This window comes from Neopsephotus bourkii, unplaced genomic scaffold, assembly GCF_033783945.1.
Source record: "Neopsephotus bourkii isolate Nb327-2 ecotype Australia unplaced genomic scaffold, CSIRO-AGI_Nbou_v1 NB_994, whole genome shotgun sequence".
In the NCBI taxonomy this organism is placed as follows: Eukaryota; Metazoa; Chordata; class Aves; order Psittaciformes; family Psittacidae; genus Neopsephotus; species Neopsephotus bourkii.
The window spans coordinates 3,257,107-3,276,390 of NW_026901486.1; the positions used below are offsets into that span (position 1 = coordinate 3,257,107).

The following is a 19,284-nucleotide window of genomic DNA, read 5'->3' on the forward strand; positions in this document are numbered from 1 at the left end:
GGTGGAGGATAGAACAGCAGTAGCACTGTCCACCTCTTTATTAATTATCTGATAAAAGATTGCTGGTGGAAAATTACATGTTATACTGTCCTGACATTCAATGCCCTTTCGTGTATGAGAAGTTTTGCTAAGGCTTATTGGTTCCAAATATTTTTAGAACTGTTCCTCATATTTTCCTTCTTAAATCTCATACATACCATACCTTACAAGCTTCCCCTTTTGCTTAGCTCTCCTAGATGACAGAATTTTTAAGGACACTGTTTTATGAACACAACTGGTATCTGTATCCCTTATAACAAATAATACTCAGGAGAGAGATTTCTGCAGTGGTCATGCAGGAACAGCAGAATTTAGATTCGTTGCTGATGGGAAACTGCTGTAATCCCTTCACAAAATATAACGATATACAGTGCTCATCCTACGAGCAGGGTGTTCTATACCAACACACGTATCTTTATGTGAAATACAAAATCATTAGTCAGTTCAACACTCATGCAAATCACCAGACCTTTCTCCAAAATGGGCACTGTGTAGCCAGTGCCAGTGTGGGGTCTGCTGCTTCTTTGCCCCAGTGAGCCTTATGCAGAACGTGGTGGATGCTATCACCTCACTGATGCATCAAATATGTGGGGCCTCGCTTGTGACCCTGACTACAGGCGACTTCATGTCTCTGTGCCCCTGAGAAATTATGTGCCAGAGTGCTGGGCTCCTGTTGTGAATTCCCAGGGAGAAGCACCCACGGAGGGTTAAGGAAGGTTTCTGGGCAGGAGCTGCGCTAATTCCTGCTCTCATTTCCACCAGAATAAACCCAGAACTGTGTGACAGAAGCAGAGAAGCACATCGGCGCCGTAAACCCAACGTAACAGAGATCCTTTTGCGTCTGCACACAGCAGCACCTTCCTTGTGGACATGGGCACATACCGCCTGGGAAGGATTTGGCCCAGAGCTTGTGGAGTTTGTCCTCATTCCCCCTCTAGACGAGCTCTCCTTGTAATTCCAGAAACGTAGTTCAGTAGCTCAGCACAGCTTGGCTGATGACGAGAGGACACAGAGCAACTTTGGAAACACAAACTGGCACGGGGAGAGAGTCTTTTTGGCTTTGAAAGGACAGCGCACATGTTCGGAGCCAGAATGTGTAAAGACTTTTGTTCACAAACAGAAATCCCTTGTGCTGACAGGCTCCGAACAAGGCTGACGCTCTTGTGAATGCAATATGAAAGTTGCCTTGTATCGGGATTAGTCGAGTGAAGAGTTTGCAGCAAGTAATTGACTCGGAAAATTTAGTGGGAGACGGATGGTCCTCCAATGTTAAGAAAAAACAGAAAACAAAGTAAACTGAATACTCTTCTGTTTTGACTTCATTCTCTCTTTAAAATCACCTAGCAAACATTTCAGGAGCACATGTCTAAGGGTGGCTCATGGTCTGTTTGCTACAGATCATTAGTTAAGGTGTTATACTCAGTCTATAGGGTGCCCATATTCATGGCTGTTGTCTAGACCTCTAGAGCAAAGAACTGACCCTTACAGCATCCCTGCGAAGTGGGGTGCTTGATTCCTCCACCATATCCACAGACAAAGGAGGTTCAGACCCTCATCACCCAAGTCACACAGGGAGACTACAGCCAAGCTGGTCATGTTGTGCCCTAACGAGTAGTGTCAGAGCCACATATTTTTCTGCCAAAACTGTTATCTTCCTCATAGAGCATTCTTCATTATCAGACATGAAAAGGAAGTGTTCACATGGACATTCTCCTGGACTCATCTCTCCTATCTGAGAAGGGATGGGCTGTGCTCTGGGCAAACTGCTGTTTCCATAAACTATAGATGGAGCATAAACAGACCAAGCAACTCTGTTACATGACTTCAAGATTGTCATGGAGGGAAGAGGCTGATTCCAGATTGTGCTGAAGTTTCTGTTTCTGATCAAAAGTCCCACATTTTACAAGCTTTTTATTTTTTTCCTAATTTCTTCTCAAATTAATTTCAGACCATTTTAAAAAAACTGAATGACTTAAATGTCACTTTTTTCTGTGCACTTTCATATGTTCCAACTTCTCCAGAGCAAGTATTCTCCAAAAAGGTCACAAACAGACATAATAAAATCCCTAAATTATTTCCAACACTTTCCCCTCACTTCAGGCAGATGCTGGGGCTTGATGCTGCACCACTGCTGTTTATTTCACTGAAATGCTTTAGTTCCTATGCACTCTCTTTGTTAATTATCTTGAATTGAGCTAATTATTACTAGTTATCACTGGATAAGTTTATATACATACTATAACTAACCCTCAGAACTGAAGAGCACTGAGCTAAGCATAAAAATTAATGGGTTAAAAATTAGTGCCAAGGAAAGCAGTGGGTTCATAAGATAAAAGTCCATTTGTTTGGGACTAACACTCTTATGTGGTGCCCCTTGCATGGGCCAAGCTCTATGTATGCTACCGTCAGCTGGCTGGGACTGAGGATTTAGGGGCTTTCCTGGGAGTCTTCACACCTTGTGGACCCTTCACCCCCTGTCCCACCACTGAGGAGCTCCAGGGTGAGAGAATGGAAGCAGTTTTGTGGGAATGTCAAGAGCAGTGGCAACCACGTGAGATCCAAGCCTGAGCCCAGGGTGGAAACTTGGTGGTCTTTAATATCACAGAATTACCGACTGGTTTGGATTGAAAAGGACTTTAAGATTATCCAGTTCCAGACCTCCTTCCATGGGCAGGGACACCTCACACCATGCCACCCAAGGCTCTGTCCAGCCTGGCGTTGAACACTGCCAGGGATGGGGCATTTACCATTTCTTTGGGAAACCTGTGCTTGTGCCTCACCATCTTCACAATAAAGAACTCTACCTTCTATCCAACCTGAACTTCCCCTGTTTAAGTATGAACAAATTGCCCCTTGTCCTATTGCTACAGTCCCCGATGAAGAGTCCTTTTCCTGCTCTTTTCTCAGCCACAGCAAAGTGAAGCAGCATGCTGTTCTCCCCTTTCAGGACATGCCTCCAAACATGTCTTTTTCTCTGTTTTCCACACCTATCAAATTACTTTTTCTCTTCATGTCTTTACTCACTATCTCAGCTTGGATGGCAGACTCTAAACAAGATCACCTGAGGGTGAATAGGAAGGACCCTTCCACTGGATATGTGGGGAGGACTCACAGGCACAAGGGTCTTCCAGCAGCACTGAAAGGATTAATTGAAATGTTGAGCCAGAGCAGTAATTATTTTACCAAACAGTGAAGCGCTATTCAGCCCTCTCTTCTTACCTGCTACTGCTGCAATCAAGGCCAAATGGAGCTAGGATATAAAATTACTGCTGCAGGTCACTGATACTCTACATTTTAAAGGCAATTAAAACAGAGAACTGCCCATGATTACCATGTAAGAAAGAGGGTTTTCATTAAAGAAATGAGTGTAATGCTCTAAAACTCTACTACTGCTTCCCAGCAAAATAAAACATACAAGACTGGACTTAATTCTGACTTCCCAGAATGAATCCATTCACTTGGGGAGAATTTCTCTAAATTTACCCTGAGATCAGAATCAGACCTGTGCAAGGAACGATGTAAGAGACACTTTTTCTTTGCTTCGCTTTACTTTCCTGTGAGCGCATTTTTACCTCTTTCTATTTGCAGTTCAAATACAGGGAAAATAATAAACGTCCCAAAGAAGAAACTAAAGTGGGGTGGAGAGCAGGAAGTGAAAATACTCCAGTCTTCGTGTTTATTCTTGCCATAGGAGTAAATAGGGCTTGGTTCAGTGCACAGCTCTGTCACAGCATGTTATGTTTGCTTCTCCTTATGCTGGTGAAGCTTCACCAACTGCCATGAAATCATCACTACAGTGAGTAAAGAGGAACTGGCTGATGCTCAGAGTGGACAGCAGCTATTTCCTTCCAGCTTTCAGAAATTGGAACTGCTGAATGATCTCCTTTCTCAGACCTGTACAAGATAGTCATCACCTTTATGCTAACACTGAAGGGCCCTACACTTTTATCACTATGAATCTGCTCCATCAAATTCATGGCGGCAATGCATGTTTCCCCCCACCTGCAAATGCACACTGCATTTGCTTTACCTCCCATCTCCATACATCATTGTTCCTTAATCCACTTTGCACTTCCAAAAACATTCAACCACCTTTGCTGAAATTTTCCATGTTTCATTTCTGACCAAAGGTGAGCTTGGATTTTTTAAAAAGCTAGAGGAATATTTCATTTGCTGCTTGTGAACTGAAATAAGCACCAAGCAAAAGAAACGGTTCCCCCACTTTGAGAGGGCTTCTGGCCACAACTCATTATGGAGTGCAACAACAACCATTCAACATAAGGGAGTTGCACATAAACCTTATGAAGGTCTCACCCCACCACTCATTAGACAATAAAGAGCTACACCTGGACTTGCACAAGCAATGGCAGCTTGGAAAAAAAACAGTGCAGCAGGTTTCTTTACTTATCCAACCCAAATCCTATTGAAACCTGCAGGCATCCTTCCATTGATCTAACAACAACTCAACTGGATCTCAACATCAGGAATAACATGGTATAAAATGCAGGGCTGCTGTTTGATCATTGTCTGTTTGTGGCTAGCTGGATACCTACTAGCCCAAAGAGGCTGTGAGCTCCCTGCATACCCCTCTGCCTATATCCCTATATGCTTGTCTGTCTCCCTGTATCCTTGCATACCCCTTTGCCCTATATCCAACATTTTTTTTCCCTGAAACAAGTATTTTGTCCTAACAGCTGTTCTGGTTCTGGTCTGGATAACCAAAAATAACCCTCTACCTCTGAACAGAAGAGATGGATGGTAATTTTCTACGTTTCCTAACCAACAGAGAGCTAGTTAGTCTCTATGAGAACCGAGTGATTTTCATTGAAAGAAGAGGGGGGACTATTCCATTACTGAAGGGATATTGAAAGTTTGGTCTTTTTTTGCTATGAATAAAAGTGAAGCCGCAGACATCGCCCACATCTAATAATGGAAAGCTCTCTTGAATAACCCTGCTTTGGAAATTGTGAGGCAGAGCAACCTTTCCTGCTACTTCATTTTCATTATTTTTCTTTTTATTCCCTTTTTCTTTCTGCCCATTGCAATCTTATCCCTAAGCATTTTTTTTTAATGCTTCCTCTCTGTGCTAATGCTATAGTGGTTTCTGACTTACCAGTACAGAGTAATGTTGTTCAGCCCTCAGAAGGAGCTCTCTGGGGTAGGACTGGAACATGTTAGGGAAGTTTGTTATGGCCTCTGTCTTGGCTGACACACTGGGATTGAAGTAGGTGCCTCCAGAGCTAAAAGCCCAGGTTGTTGCAGGCTGAGGTTCAGAGCCAGGCTGCGTAGCTGGGAGCTGTAACAACTCCTATGCTCTGTGGATTAACACAGAGGGGAACTTGTGAGTGGTGCATGTGATATCTGTTTGGGAGGTAAACAGAGGATTTCAGTCTCCTGGGCTGTCAAACCGGCTCCTTTGACAAGCTCTAAATTCACTTAAAGCCATGTAATTCGAACTTGCTGTGGGGTCCAAGTCTACTTCACCCTTGATACTGTATAAATAGGCCCATTAAGGTTTAGCCAAGTTTTGTGTGGCTTGTTCCTAAACAGTCACCATGATATCTCCTTTGGAGAGATAAGCACTGCTTTGCCAGAGCACAATAGGGGCTGCCCACAGGGTGTGAATCCATGACTTCAAAATCATGGGGAGGGGAGAAGTACAAAACCAAATTGTTCTCTAAAGGTGCTGTTAAACTTTAGAAGCTTGTGTATATTTTCCCAGTAGGGACCTTGTATGCTGAGCTGTGACTTTGTCAGCATTTGAATCATAAACACAGTCTTGCAGGGCCTTTATAAATAAGACATAAAATTTTACCATAGGATGCAACTTTGGACACAACTCCTCAGCTAATGGAGAAATGTAAAACTCATCTACATACCTCAGAGTGCCAGGATGTTTCTGTCTTACTGGACAGAAAATTACACACAGAGAAACATCACATTGCACTGACTTTTGATTAGATGTTTGAGGGTGTTTTTGGTAAAGCTGTAGCGGTTCAAAAAGGCAGTCTTGGATATCAGATTGTTCTCACTATTCTCTGAACCAGAATCAGATACCATTTTATAATCATATAAACTAAAGGAAGCATTCCATAAATCACTGTGTATGAGTCTCAAAGAGGATGATTTGACAAATCTGTTCCAAACTGCAAGAAGAAGCACAAGCTGGACACTCTTGGCTAATAGTTTCTGCAACAAATATATCTTTTTTATTTGAACCATACCAACTGCTTCAAACACAACATTTATGCCTATCTTAAAGATTGGGGAATCTTTAAGATTCTCTTGTGGCATCACTGGGTGGGAACCCAAATTATTACCACATGTAGGAAAACTCAGATAAAGAGAGAGAAATTAGGAAGCTTAGTCCATAGATGTCGACTGAAGTCACAGGGAAACATCTGAACCTCCCATATGAAGACAGGCTGAGAAAGTTGAGGGTGTTCAGCCTGGAGAAGAGAAGGCTGCGTGGAGACCTCAGAGCAGCCTTCCAGTATCTGAAGGGGGCTATGATGGTGCTGGGGAGGGACTCTTCATTAGGTACTGTAGTGACAGGACAAGGGGTAATGGGTTAAAACTTAAACAGGGGAAGTTTAGATTGAATATAAGGAGGAAATTCTTTCCTGTTAGGGTGGTGAGGCACTGGAATGGGTTGCCCAGGGAAGTTGTGAATGCTCCATCCCTGGCAGTGTTCAAGGCCAGCTTGGACGAGGCCTTGGGTGATATGGTTTAGAGTGAGGTGTCCCTGCCCATGGCAGAGGGGTTGGAACTAGATAATCTTAAGGTCCTTTCCAACCCTAACTGTTCTATGATTCCATGATTCTATATGGTTGCAAAGGCACAGTGTTCAGGTGAGTTGCTATTTTCAAACCTCTTAAAAGAGAGTATAGTTAAGAAAAGATAGTGCTGAGAAATTGCACAGGTAAGAATTCACTGCTGGTCTTCCTTGTCCCCAGTGTGATAAAGTAGAACACAAAGAGAACATGCACACAATTGGACAGGGTGAGAGCACTCATGAGAGTCCTGGAGGTAGCCAAACCACAGAGCCCCAAGCCTCTGAGGAGGACCATGGACCCATGCTTTTCTGTGCTTACAGCCCCTTGGTTAGAACAAAGATCTGGCAGTTTAGACACGACTGTCTTAAAGCATAGGAAGCTAAAGTAAAGTCTTATTGCCTCAGACTCTTCCTGATCCAAAGAGGGTTGGCGAGGTTGTGTTACAGCTATCTGCTATAACTGGTAATATTTGCTTTACCAGTTTTTTGCCTTACATCATCTGTATGTCCGTATGGCATATAACAAGTTGCAGTAATGGGTTAATCCTCTCTCTTTTTGCTCATATTATCCTTTGAAGGGCTATACTTGTGGTAGGCTGAGTACAGAGTTGTTTGGATGTTACATCGCCACTGTTAAGGCCAAGGAAAGGCTCCCACTGGTTGCTGTGGGGCTGAACCCATCTCCGTCTGTGCAAGAAGAAAGCCTAGAAATACAGCAAGGGGGCATCCCTGAGCCCCTGGAGCTGGCTTCAGTCCCAAATCCCACTTCTGTAGTCCACCCTTAACTCCCCGAGCCTTTGCAGCTTTCCAAGTCCCTCATTGCTCCACTCTCCTTCAGGTTTTCTGAGTGCTCCTGCACACAAACCTCCTTCATCACTCCCCAGTGTTTTAGCGCAGCAGTATCTCTTAGCACTGTGAGCCAGATGGAAGGAATGCCATCATTATGGCTGGAAAGGAGACAACATCACACTGCAAAGCAAGCAGACATCTCAGCACCCAAGCCTCTGGTTGCAAGCCTGAAGGAAGGGGTGTCAAGGTGTGTCTCTGCTTCGCTTCAGTGCATTTGTGAGCCTTCTTTAACCCCTTGATGTTGCTTTAACGTTTTGTTGTATGCCTGCTGCTCTGCCCATTACCTAAGCTTCCTACTCTTCAACGTCTCAGGTTTTAAGCCTTCCATGTGGAAAGGACTATTTGTCTTACACCGAGTGAGACTTCAGGGAAAGTGAATGAACAGAAGAGAGCACTTAGAGCCCAGACGTTGAAAGGCTCCTTACACAAACCACAAAAGAACTTTTCTCCTCATCAGTGTTTTTGGGAGACAAAAGAAAACACATTTTCTGAAGTGTTCCTTGGAGATATTTTGTTTTGAAGTGGTTAAAGAATTTCAAATGTGAGATAAGGGGAGACACTGGCATAGAGCGAGGATAACAGCTTGCTCCTCTAAGGGCTAGGATTAAATTGCAGGGAATGCTGGCACTCAGCCCAAGCTCAGCTTCCCCAGCCCGACACTTGCTTAAAAAGGTAGAACTTGAAACATGTGCTTTGCACTCTCTTCTTATCATCGCCCTCCCGGCTTTAACCATTGTTCATGTGCTCTGGCATTCACAAAGCCTGCATCTAGGTTTTGCTCAAGACAGCGTTGATAAGCCAGATGATGAATGTGGAAAACTCCTCCCTGAGAGTGTTTGACTGGGGCTGTGATTGAAATTGCTGGCAAAGGACTCTGCTGTTGTTTTTTGTTGTGCCCAAATTTGAGCAGCCCTGTTTTGCAGAGGACTGCACGCTGCGAAGCAGAGACGCTCCGCTTGCAGGTGACTCATTATCAGGTTGACAATGCTTAATACTGGATTATGTCAGCTCTGTTTTGACACAACACAACTCAAAATCTGTTCCAGTTCCCACTCTCTCCTTACCTGCTGTTGCTCTTTTTTTCAATAGCAAAGACTTGCTTGCGGACAGTTGAAACTTAACGTTATGCGCGCCAGAAACTCTGTGCAAATCACTCACAAAGTCCTCCCTTCTCAGTCTGCAGGCATTGCTGACAGGTATGAGATGTTTCACCTGTGTAACCCTTAACACATGTGTTCTCATAGCAAATGGGTGAGTGGGAATTTCCATGTACTCTAAGTCAGTGTGGAGTCATAGATTAGTCAGCTCTGTGAATCAGAAAATACAGCAAGGCCCTTTTTGTGTGCTGAGAGTGTTAAGACCTGTGTTTGCCTACATTCATTTATCATGGCTCGGTACGTTCAAAAATGTTGTTGTTCTTCATTAACTCTTTCATCTGTAAAAGGCCAGAATCTTCATGCTGCCTTTGCTGCTGCATTCCTGGGTCTCCCAGGTTAACTGATTAATGAAGTGGAGCTGCTGGTATCTGTGGAAAAGAGGGCATCTTGATTTAATGTAGATACCACAGTGATGGTCACTGGGGGTCAGAGGTAAACACAAGAGCCTGGTATACATAAAGAAAGAGACAGTGCCCTGAAAGCCTAAATAGCAAGACAGAGTAGCATTTTACTCTTTCAAGTAAGGGAGGGGGTGAGAGTTGATGGAAATTACACAGTTACTTGCCTAAGATCATGCAAGGGGGTAGTGGGACATCTAAAACCCCAGGTCTTAGCCACAAAGAAATCAACTTGCAATTTTAAGTGGATATGTCCTGTTAGGTACATGAGCTATGTGTACACCATTGTCTTATTTGTTCACTTCTGGTAAGAAATGATGAACAGTCCCATCTCTAATCAGGCAGAACGCAGGGATGCACATTAAGCTGCGAAGCTCCCCAGCTGGCTGCTAAACCCAGCTGCTCTAAGCAGGTAAACTTTGTGCTGCTCTTTCTCTCATTCTCCAAGAGCAATTTTGGCATGCCCTAGCCTGTCTGGGTTACAGGTGTTTCAATGTTCATAACTCTGCTTCGTCCCATCACAAGGTCAGGTCCCAAATCCAGCATATGTAAGCACAGTTACAGTGCATGGGTTAGATTTTCCCAAGGGATAAAAGAGACTGAAAGCTCACTTCCCAGTTAGGGTGTCAGAATATACTGGGGCTGGACTGGGGAAACAGATGCCCTTTAAAAATACAGAACCATCAGCTGAACCTTGATCTTCCCGTGGTTTGGAAGGAGGCTGCTATATGTTTTGAGTCAGTTTCATCTGTTTAAGAATTTTTGGAGACAAAATATGGTTTTAGCCTATGCATCATAACTAGTTGTATCATAGAGTTTGGCCTGTGTTGTCTCTGACATATTGTATACATGCAGCTTTATTTAAGTAACAGCTGGGATATATACACATATGTCATCTATCAAACATTGGAGAGGGAAATGCATGAGCTGGTACATTCTTGTATACTCGCTGTCATCACATTCATGTAGAAAGAATTAATGCTCACAGAAAAAAACTTGCTCCATCTGACCATGGAAATCTTCTTCCTTTAACCTTATGCCCTGCATGGTTGAGCAACTGTATGGAAAAGTTTAAGTAAGTGGATAGTACAAAGATCAAAAGAACTCCATCCATTATAAATTATGAGTCTCCTGCAAGTCAAAAGAAAAAAAACCTAACAGAGTCAGGTTCTGTTTGTGTTCCTGTGGGTTGTTGTTGTTTTAACCTGTTAGTGTTTGTTTCTTTAACTTCTTATTTTGACGCTGATTGTGCCCCTCATCCAAAGCCTAGGAAAATCATGCAAACAGGGATTGTAAGCTCTGTGGAGCGAGGACGCTTTGTTTGTCTCTCTTGGAGAGGTGAGTAGCTGCTCAAGGATATAAATAAAAGTGATTCGGGGCCCTTTCATGGGTGGAAAAAATGGTATGTATGTCTCTACTAGGGCTTTGTAGAAGGTATCAAAATCTCACATCCCCAGGTAATATGGGTGACACAGGTGCTATGTGGGTGATGGGAGGGGAGATCAGAGCACACCTTTGTGAGATGGATGAAATTCCACTTGAAGCAAGATGATGCCTGGCTTTGAAATGACTCATTTTGGTAAAATCACCTCTCAAAAGAAGCACAAGATCCAAATATTGGTTACAATTTTCTTTAGCCTCTCTCAGACAGCAGAGGCAGCTGGATGTTGAAGCACTACATGTAGGTTTGGATAGCATTTGTTCTTCATGCCATATTAGAGAAGTCAGTGAGATGTAAGGGAAAGACATGTAAATTGTATTTATCTTATGCATATCTCATCTACAGATCTACAGATTGTCTCCCCCCATTCTCAGAATACAGAAGCTGACATTTTAGAAAAGACCCAATGCTGATCTAATCCAGTATCTTGACTCTGACAGTAGCCAGTGGCAAATACTTGAGATAGCTGCATTAAATCATCATGACTGCAGGTGAATTCGAAATAATCTTTTCTCTCAGAGTACCCATCCTGCACTGAAATAGCTAAGGAATGACTTCAGCTCTAAACCAGAAGGTATACTGGCCCTTATATATATTCTCTTATGATGTATAACTTACACCTAGGTATCCTCCTTATTACTAGAAACACAGTTTTCTCAGCATGGTTGAACATCTCCCTACAGCAGTGAGTGCCTCATGCCTTCACGACTGGTACCAGGAGGTTGTGTTCCCTTCTATATTTTAATAGTTCCTCTGAAAGCCGCAGTGCTTTTATGTTGTGTGTTTTGAGAAACACCTTAGGATGTCTCTCAACAATTTATTTCTATCACTTCCTTTCTCATTTCATATGACTGCTTCCATAGGCCTCTCCAGCTCGAAGAGCTTTGCCCTTAAGAGCATTCCTTCCAGCAGCAAAAGTTTATATGGATCTCAGCAACCTGACCTAAGGAGAAACCCCCAAAGAGCAGTTGAGATGCCATGGTCACGACCCTGGAAGTACCATGCTTTCTCTGTGGCTGGAGAGAAGGTTGAGGTTCTCAGTGCCAAGTGTCTTGAGTCGGGGGAGAGCAATGCATGTCCTTCATGAGTTTCTTCATCCACCCCTACCTGCAGTCCATCTGCACATCTTCTGGTTCTTGTCTTGATTTAGTGGAAACACCCTCTAAGAGCAACCACACTCCTGAGAGCAAAGACATTCAAAAAATGTTAGGGCTTACAAACATACACTAAACCAGTTACAGATTGCATCCAGTTTTGGTTTTAAAATGCTACAAAGCTCAGCAAGTAATACCAGCTGAGTTTTACATTCACAACCTTCTCGTGTCCTGAAATACAGCATGTGCCAGATCATGTCTTTCTCTTTCTGAGCTGCTGGGTGGAAGGAGAGCTGTCATGCTGTTCCCCATTAACACCACCACCAGTCTGTCCCTCACACCCAGCTTTCTCACAAAAATCCAATGCCTTGCATGAGCTGTAGGTGGATTTCTAAGACCTAAATTTCCCAGGAAGCATTTTCATTGCTCATAAACAACATTTTCCCCTGGCCTATCTGTAACTCACTCTCTGAAAAGGCTTCACATGGATGCCAGTGTCTCCACAGGCTTGCTCCTGTCCTGAGCTTTTTTCCAGTAATCTGTTACAAATAGCATCATTTCACTTTCATGCAAGACACTTCAGCCAAAACCTTAATCTGAACTCTGCGCACTGGTTCCCCCTCCCTTCCAGCATGTTGATTTTAATCTCCTGTATGGAAAACGCTGCTAAACCCGTATGGACTGATTTGGCCATCAAGAACACTGTTCCAGCCTTTATCCTACTGTGAAATGCTGCCAGAGGAGGAGAGTGGTGTTTTACTGTCATCCTGCCTGCAGCAACTGAGAGCACTGGACAGGCAACAGTCTCATGGTTCATGTTAACTTAATCTATGGCTGTCAAAATTATTGGATATTATCAAAAGACAGGAAGAAGAGAAAGGGAAATCTTAATTCCATAGGGCTGTGGTCAACTGAGTGTTGAAACTGGCATAGTTGAAAAGAGGAAGTCAGTGAGGAAGCATATAAACAGGAATTGAGGAAAATGAGTTGTAAGGATAACCCAGGTCTACTATGTGTCGTACAGTCCAGCCTGCAAGACAAAGCTCCTCACAGCATTAGAAGAGAACCAGGTGAGTCCAGACCTGGGGCTAAGGGCACTAGAGAAGGCTGAGCTCTGCTCTTCTGTCCCAGTGCAAAAGATGCCATGGGCAGGGATGTGATCTGTGTTTCTGACTCTGCCTCTCTTTGTAGCTAATATGAGACTTATGGAAGATGAATGCATTTTGAGGAAGAACCACTTCTGTCTAGCAAAGGGCACCTCTTGCATACCTTAACTTTACAAGCAAGGGCGAAATACTTTGAGACAAGGCCCATATAAAGCCATGTACGTATGGCTATATATCACCTTCTGCACCACAGACAGACCTCAGCATGTTGTGCTTGGTTTCATACCTGTACCCACCCTCAAAAGGTGCTTCCTCATGGCTTTTTGTGTTTTAGCAAAACGTCTGGGCAAATGGTGAGCGATGATTTCCTTCAATTGTTGCCGCCATCCTCCACCACCCTCAAAATTGTTCATTCTAAAGGAAATTTATAAAAGCTTTTGTTTGAGAATTCCCTCCCTCTAATTGAGTGCATTGTACAGAGATCAAAGCACTGGTTTTAGTGGGTCTTTAGTAGGCAGGAGTTTTTCTGAACAGACTCCAAGCTTTTGGTGCAGAATGGGTCAAAATGACCTTTGCTTTCCCCCTCCTTCCACATTCATACATCACATTCATACATTACTGACTGCTAATTCACATTAGCTGGCATGGACTGGATTTAGTTTCTAGATCAATTATTCTTAAAGACTTACAGTTTTCCTACAGTGTGGAAGAATAAAAGGTGCTCTAAACTGCATACATTTGAATCTTAGAGTGTTGCTCTAGGAGAGAGAATATCCCTCTCAAAGGCTTTTTGATGGATACATTTCACTTCTACCACCTTTCCACAAAGTGGAGGGAAGACTGAACCCACGGCAAGCTGCCATCAAAAGATCCAGATTTCATGTGTGGGTGAATTTCCTTATGCAGTACTCTCATAATCGGGCAAAGCAAATAATAGCTCATTTGATACCCCTGAACACAGAACTCAGATGTCGAACTTCAGCACAAACATTCATCACAATGAGGAGCATGGACTGTTAAAGACCTAAAGAAAAATAAACAAGCAAAATTTATAAAACACCTCTAGGGAAAACCTCCTCCCACACACGAGTGTCAGATACTAGTCTTGGCTTGGCTGTTGCCTGAAATGTTAAATCACTAAAATGGGAAAGGAGATGGAATCATACTGTGGCCAGTTTCAAAGCTGTGTGTAACTAATGACCTTTGGAAGAAGCCATTTGTCACCTGCAGGAAGTCCTGCATTTAGAAGGGCCAGTGGGTTATCAGAGGAGAGCAGTAGTGGGATGGCTCTAGAGAGAAGTACTTAATGAAAAAGGGCAAAAAAGAAGAGCAGAGGAATATAATGTGAGGTTTTACTCATAAACAGATGCATTTCATTGCTGCCAAATCAGCAATCTTGCTAATGAGGGTTTAAAGAGTCTCTTGCCAACTAAGTAATATTACAGTGCATGAAAAAGCTCAGGTTTTCTAAATGCTTGACTCTAAATCTCTAGCCAAACCCCACTGAATGCTTTCTGATTCAGTAAACTGCTTTATTTCAGTGTAACATACTGCATTCAGTGTTTCTATTACACTGAAACGCAATTTGTATCATTAAATCCTGAAAATACCACCACTTCGCAGGTTTATTCAAGCTACTGAACACATCATATTGACTAACGCTGCTATATTGGGGAGTATTTTGAGGAGGGACAGTGGTCCAAAGCAGTATTTGTGTTACAGTAATTTCCTAGTCTCAGGCAAGTTTTTTTCCCTAATTTTCAAAGTCTGTAACAATCCATCTGGAATTTTACATCCATGATCTTCTGGAAGAACAGGCTTTTCTTTCTGGAAAGTTTGAAGTAAAAATGGACAAAGCGTCTTTGAGACCTGGAGGTTCGACAAATGAGGTGTTTTCATGCTTGGAAAAGTTGCCCAGTTTGTGTTTATTTTGGCTCATCGGATCGTATATGGCTACAGCTACAGACAACCGAGGAGGATCAATGCATTTCACCAGCTCTTAGTAATGTTGTTTAGAGACAAGGAGTGGAGCTTTGGCCCAAGAGATGCAATTAAAAAAAAGGGCCAACATGCTTGAGTTTAAAGCTGAAAATCTTAATGTGAAAGATCACCGAGTGCAAGAAGCAGCTAAATTACATTCACCTAGATGGATGAGGTTCCTCATATGGCACTCTGAGGTGACTTGAGAAGGAGTTGAATTGTCAAACTCAAACACAACACAACTTTTCCACTGGTTCACTTGGACCTTTCGCCCTTGCAGAGATGTCTCCCAAAGCTGTAGGAGATGTCCTGCTGGGCTGCAGCTCTTGGTGCCATTTCCCATTTCCAGCAGCGTAGTTAATGTTCTGGCTCCACTGCAGATCCTCAGCTATGCCTACAACCCACCTACAACCCAATGAAAACCCCAAGTTTTCTTTGACTTTATACCTATTATCTTCACCTCTTGACTCATTGGAATCAAATGACTTTTGACTTTTTTAGCAATTGGAAATCCATTTTTCCCCCAGCCATGTATTTGTGACTATTCTGGCATTACGTATTTGCTAAGATGCAACCAGGCTGAGGAAGTCTCTGAAGCACAAATTGATGAATCTTTCTTAGGCATCTGCTACAGGCCAAGGCTCGGAAACAGGATAATGTGCTACCAGGGTTTTTATGCAGTCACAGTGTTTCTGTGCTCTTATAATGCATCATTTATGCTATGCTATAATAACTGCAAATCTGTGTAATTAGGCTGTATTATTTTCAGGAAAAGGATGTTTCTTCTTTTAGGTGGAGCACTGATCTTTGTGTGTTTATAAGCTATTCTTTCTGTCTTATCCACAAAGGAAATGAATTTGGGACTGTCGACCCAGCAAAAGGTGTGACTGCAGTCATGATAGCTCAGTCTAGTCAGGCTGTTAACAACAGCACTGACAATATGGTGATGCTGGCTTTAGCAATGACCCTGTGAGTGAATCGCATAGTCCCAGGAGAGTTCATATGCTGTCACCAGAGCTTTTACTGTGGGGTCTTTGCTGCTACTACAATTTACTCCAAACATGTACCATCTGGTTCAATTTTCTGCTGGAAAGCTAAGCCTGGCTGTAAAGACTCCTGCTTTCCCAAGTGTGATACCCAGTGTGAGCATCTCAATGGTTGAAGCTGTTCTACGCTTCTTTACATAGCTTGGTTTCCAGAGTGCAACCTTAACTCATCCTACAGATATTGGAAAGATGAAGGCCGTGCTGAAACGCCATGGCTTCACTTCCACAGGACTGCAACAGGAAGTTTGAAAAGCCTTATGCTCTTTGCAATGACAAGATGCTTTGGGGGAGTCACAGGAGGCTGAACCAACACCTCACCCTTCCTTGTCCCACTCTGCCAGTAGAGGATCAGACAAAACTTTACTGTGCCGTATTGCCCAAACTATTCAAGACTAGCATGAAACAACACATGGCAAGCACCCCTCTAGCCAATGACACATGTAATGATCCAAGAATTAATGATAGGAAAATTAAACAGATATTTTCTTTTCTAATGAAAACTACATGCATGCAGCCACAATAATAGTGATTGCCTGACCTTGGCCAATCTCCTTCAGTAAATATCATGCAAAGTGCCTCCTAGGAAGAGTTCAGGGACTGAAGGCTTTGGAAATTGACTAGGATAAATCATAAACACAACAGCCTTCCCTCTAAATTAAAAGTCAAGTTAATGGAGCGGTAGAGGTCCCAAACGTGACACTCTATGATTAAAAGCTTGCCTGTGTTCAGTTGTACACACACAGGTGCCAGTGAACTAGCAAAGCATTTATGAGGGGGAAAAAAACTCACTTCAGGCCCTGGATGGGAGCACACATGGGAGAGAAGCTGCACAGTCAAGGCTTGTGTCACTTGATCTGCAGCCTTCTAGGCAATGTAACTATTCTTTTCGATTTACCACATATGTCTGGATAAAGAAGCTGTTTCTCTACAGGGCGAGGGTACTCTCTGTCTCTGGAAAGTCTCAGTCACTTGGAAAGAGAAGTGGCAAATGCTGGCGGCGTTAGCATAGTCATTTTTCCATCACCCATACTGAAAGTTGTTTTCTGTCTCCAATCTCTTTGACATGAATGGTCTGATTCTGACAAAAAAATGTGTGTACGCAAAGGAAACCACTGAATGCAATAGCAAGGAAACCTGTTTAATGTGCTCATTGGGTGCTGTCATAACCTGGGTGTTTTCAGGGTTCACATCACTCCATAAGTGAAAAATTATAGATAAAGCTTTGCAGAATCCTGAGATCATCTTAAAAGATCATGAGATGGTTGAGGAGTTAGCAACAGATTTACTAATTTGAATTCTAAAAATGAAAGCATCGTGGCTCATATTCTCACCCTCTTCTTCTCAGCAGCTGCCTGTATTTTTGTTTTCATTAAAAGGTGAATTCTTGTGTAGTTGCCCATAGGAAAACAGTCATAAAAATTCATAGAGGCGAGGGATTTTTGTTTAGCCAGACACTTTCCCAGGTACGTGCGGACAAAAATGTCATGATCTTACTACAGGTCTTTCAGTGTTCTGTGTCTTAACTAAAGACCCACCAGCTGCTGCAAAGAGGGTGAAAATAAAGAGATGTGTATGAAAATTTATCTTTCAGTTGAAAATAAATAAATAAGAAGCTTCTAGGCATTAACATTGCAGAGCAATACTCATGTGTGTGAGGCTGATGCTCAGATGGTGGTTCAGATCATAAAGGTATGACTTTTACATTTCCAAACAAGTCTCTTGGATGTAAAGGCCCATCTCAGGGGTTAGACCATGGGGTTGGAATATAAGTGATACTCCAAAAATGCTCAGTTGATGTGGGGAAAATGTAGTCTGGAGTTAGGTGCGGAGGCAGGACACAGTTTGTACATGTGCCTCTGTCACAGGACGGAGTGTAAACACAGACCTGTCTGTGCATATTAATAAAAACCCTGTGTATGAACAGCAGCAAGTTGTGGGAACCCTGAGAACTGAGTCCATTACCGATTGCTCACACCACTGTAATGGTGTGATGCAATGATGCTCCTGGCTTGCAAATGTGGGATGAAATGGCTGCAACCAAGAAATGCACAACCTGGATTCATCTCAAGCAGTGGTGGAGTCTGAATCCTAAAGCTGCCATGTAAACAGCAGCACAGGGAGTGAGTTGCCAGCCAGACTGAGACTGCAGCAAACTCCCCTTCCTATAAAAGGAATGGTCCCCAGGCCCCAGAAGATCAGATTCAATCCTGAATAAAGTAGCCTGGATTCAAAGTGGTCTTCCCAAGTAAAATGTTGGGCTGTTCATTGTGTCAGTCTCAGACCCCTCCTGCTCTTGGAGAAGGACTAATGTTGCACACCTCTGAGCCTTGCTGTTTGTCAGGTTGTTATAGGAAACCAAGTTCTGGTGCTTTTAGAGCGTCCAGACACCAAGACAAAAATCACCACACATACACACCCCACATCTGAGTCCTGAGCCCAGGTCTTAAAGGAAAAGTTCACACAAGTGGCAATGATAAACTAAGGCTAGCACAACATCTTTGCACATAAAAGATGAAATTTTGTTATGTATATCAAACACCCACGATGAGCACTTCAAGATCTCTGACATCTCTTTCCTTTTGCCACTCATATGAGTCACTAACCAGGTTTAAACATTCATCCTTTCTCTTCCTCCACCATAAGTACCTGTTCCTTGAGTTACAGTGCAGGTAGCATCAATCCTCAGAGTCCCTGGCGTCACAGAATGACACAGGCCTATATGCTCACACGATTACTTGAAGGATGGACTATTGTACCAAGCATTGTGATTTAGGATATATTTTCCTGGGTCACTGAGCAAGCTGTGGACAGCTGGAGCGATGTCTCTGCACAAAGGAAACAGGAGCTACCTCATCTACAAACACAAGATGAAGAATTAGCTCTTCTGAAACAATCGCAGAGGTTCATCAATCTGTGTGCAGCATGAACATGGGTATGTAGCCCAACACCAAAAGAAAAGTGCAACACCAGGCTCCTGAGGCACCAAATTCAGCTCATGCTTTCTGAAAGCTGTGGGACAGAGTGGATGAGCCTGGCTACGGAGCACCAGACCTTTGCTGAGCTCTGCCCACAAGGACCTCAAGAAAACTATCTGTTAACCTAGTTGTCAAATGGGTGAGTGATGGGCAGCTCCTCCACAGGGCAAAGGCATGAGGTCATGGCTCTTAATGTGGTTACAAACAGCACATCAATATTCACTCCAGGCTGCAGAAGTGCTGGGACTTGCACTGTCTTTGAGCACATTCCTCCCAGCTACAGGGTGGCTACAAAGCCTCTTCACAAGCAAGCTGGAGCTTCCCTGCACAGCCTCAGGCCAGATCCTGCTGCTGAGGAGGAATGGAGTCAACATCCCTGGGATGGAGCAGCCTGGATCCCTTTTCCCAGCTCTTCATTTGGGAT

General features: G+C 43.2%; 1 long non-coding RNA gene across 3 annotated transcripts in view; it reads right to left on the reverse strand.

Annotated features, from left to right (window-relative positions):
- The window catches only part of LOC133215701 (uncharacterized), a 51,158-nt gene that overhangs the window by 19,108 nt on the left and 12,766 nt on the right, over nt 1-19,284 (reverse strand). For 2 of the 3 annotated variants that reach the window (XR_009726466.1, XR_009726468.1), the window contains exons 2-3: nt 18,613-18,739; nt 5,153-5,400 (exon numbers count right to left, since the gene is read on the reverse strand). This is a non-coding gene — a long non-coding RNA (uncharacterized LOC133215701). The remainder of the gene's footprint in view (nt 1-5,152; nt 5,401-18,612; nt 18,740-19,284) is intronic. The other variant, XR_009726467.1, reaches the window with a different exon arrangement.